Raw genomic sequence first — 2,901 nt, 5'->3', positions numbered from 1 at the left:
AGGACTATGGTTAACTGCTCCTCAGAGCTCTGCAAGGTAAATTGAGACATCTATCTGTCCAATCTGAGTTTTCTGTTGCACGACTAAAACAAGCATGTTTTTCTCCCTTCACGGAATGTTGTGTGGACTAGCCAGAGCTTCCTTTGCAGCGCTGTGGTGGATTGTCTGGCAAAGCAAGACTACTAAAATTGCAATAACACAGCAATACTGAAACAACAAATCACTTTAGAGTGAGAGAGTTTCAATAAGGCTACCAGGCAGTCAGTCAGTCAGTATAAGTCAATATAAACCAGCAAAACCCTGACACAATGTTTCTAGTACTCACAGCTCAACATAAATCAGATGAGTTAAAATAAATAAATGCCTGGTGGGCAAAACTGTGGTCTAACTGGAGAGACAGCTCCTAAATCAACCATGCAGCCTTTTCAAGCACAAACAGCAAGCCATTCCAACGCCAGCCAGGAAACCAGTCTGTTACATGGCAGCTCAGCTGCAGTTTCTAATCTAGTAGTTTCTAAAATCTGGCTTGACATGCTACGCTCTGCTGTGGGAGGATTGGTAAATTGTGGACATGCCGTGTTCAGCGGCAGTGTCTGTAGTTGGGTAGTAGCTTGCTTGAATAACGGCTGTGGGTGAGTTGTAGCCTAAAAGCCGGATCTATTTTTTTTAATGAGCTAACAAATAACCTATTAGAATCACAAGTTGTCTAATTTAGAAAAACAGTACATTATTAAACCCATTGTTGAATTCTAGCTTCACATTTAATCTTTTACCACAGTGTGAGACTACAGCAGCAATAATATTCATAGTGCAGTGCTTAACAACGCAGACTTTTGTAATCAAGTACACACAAGCACAAACCATCCCCTTCCACAGATACTTCCTTTTTATCTCAGATTTTCTCTTTCATGTATTTACCCTCTTCAAAAGGTTGTTTCTACTGTAGGTTTATCGTCACAACTATGGCACCACCCAAAGAGGCAGCTGAAAGCTTCTGGTGCTTTTTCACTCGGAGTTGAAGAGGCCTTTGGGGCACTTCTGCAAAAACGCAAGGTCCATACAGCGAGCAAAACGCAGCACTCTTATTGAAAACGATTACAAAAAGGCACCCCAGGCTGTTTAACGGTGCTCTGTTTGATCTGGGCCTAAAATCATGAACTGTTCTGTCTAAAGATTGTTCCATTTCAGTACTATGGACAGCGCCACTCCTACACACGGACCCCCTAATTTAGACATACTCATTTCACTGTTTTCACTTGAGTAATTATGCCAAAACTATTTAGACACCAAGAAGAAATCGACCAGTATTTGCGGGGGTCGGAACGTTATAGATATTTCAATGGGCACAGCCAGTTTTTCTGATGCGCAACAAAAGAAATATTTCTGACCAGGCTAGTGCTTTACACATCTAAAAAATAAGGGTGATAGATGCTCACCATCGGCCCAACTTTGACCGACGGCCAACCGTCCCAGTGGTGTCGCCTCCCAGTGGAGACGCACACTCTGCTGCTTCCGGTGTCATATTGTCACTTCCTGGATATCCCTACAGGCTTTGTTGAGTCATCATGACTACAGTGATTGCTTTCAGCTGTGAATTCTGGCTGTCATGTGGTGACAAATGAGACAAAAGTAAACTGAATCTGATTGACTGACTAATATCATTGCTCATTTTCAGTATTGGGGATGTAATCTACAACTATATACTTAAAAAAAAAACTAAAAATTATGATTTGCATCACCGGGTTATTCAGAGTTTAAAGATCTACTTATTTAAATTTGATGACTTGTTTAGTCCACTAAATATGGACACAATAAATCCAACTGCCAAATTGTGATTTCAGTTAGGTTACTGTCAACCCTTGTTACCATACCATACCAACTTTATTTGTTAAGCACTTTACAACAACCAAAGTTGACCAAAGTGCTGTACAGAAAATAAACAAACATATTTATAATAATAACCATACAATTAAACACACAAAGTAGCAAATAAGAACAGTAAAAGAAGTCGACATCTTACTATTGTCAAAAGCCAAAGAGAAAAGATGGTTTTAAGAAGGGATTTAAAAACATATAGAAGAGGCCTGTTTTACATGCAAGGAGATCATTCCATAGTCTAGGGGCAGACACAGCAAAGGCCCGGTCCCTCTGAGCTTACGCTTAGTTTCAGGCACAGTCAGGAGCAGCTGATCCTCTGCCCTGAGAGCGCGGACGGTTTATAAGGGTGTAGAACTCAGAGAGTATGGCGGGGCAAGACCATTTAGTGATTTAAAGCAAACAACAGAATTTTAAAATGGATCTCAATTGAATAGGAAGCCATGTAGTGAAGCTAAAATAGGGGAGATGTGCTCATGTTTACGTGTGCCCGTTAAAAGACGTGCTGCTGCATTTTGTATCATCTGGAGACGGGTGATGGAGGACCCACTAACCCCCACATATAGTGAATTACAATAGTCCAGCCGTGTAGTTATAAAGGCGTGGATTGCAGTTTCAAAATGTTGCCTTGACAAAATTGGTTTTATTTTGGCCAGTTGCCTCAAATGAAAGAAGCTTGATTTGACAACTGCTTTGATTTGATTGTCAAATTTAAGCTCAGGGTCCACTTTAACTCCTAGGTTTGTAATGTTAGATTTAATATAGGGTGTTGTTTCACTCATGTTCTGAACAGGCTGTAGAAAGCACAACAATCACTACTGTTAACATCACTACATTCAGCATTTTTCTGTGTTGTGTTCAGGTCACGGTCAGATCACTTCATACTGAGAAAAAAAGGGGAAAGTAACAGAGACAGAATATATAGACTGATCCAGGGAAAGTTGGTTCAGCACTTTTGATAGCTTGACCTACAGTTGCCTCTTCAAAAATGCATGCTGAAATACATGCCTCTGTGTGTATGTGTGT

The 2,901-nt window shown here is 40.5% G+C and overlaps 1 protein-coding gene across 1 annotated transcript in view; it reads right to left on the bottom strand.

Annotated features, from left to right (window-relative positions):
- LOC116691433 (focal adhesion kinase 1-like) overlaps nucleotides 1-2,901 on the bottom strand; it is a 53,604-nt gene that overhangs the window by 44,046 nt on the left and 6,657 nt on the right.

This window comes from Etheostoma spectabile, chromosome 6, assembly GCF_008692095.1.
Source record: "Etheostoma spectabile isolate EspeVRDwgs_2016 chromosome 6, UIUC_Espe_1.0, whole genome shotgun sequence".
Classification (NCBI taxonomy): Eukaryota; Metazoa; Chordata; class Actinopteri; order Perciformes; family Percidae; genus Etheostoma; species Etheostoma spectabile.
The sequence above is the reverse complement of the archived record's forward strand: the minus strand, read 5'-3'. Positions and strand labels throughout refer to the sequence as shown.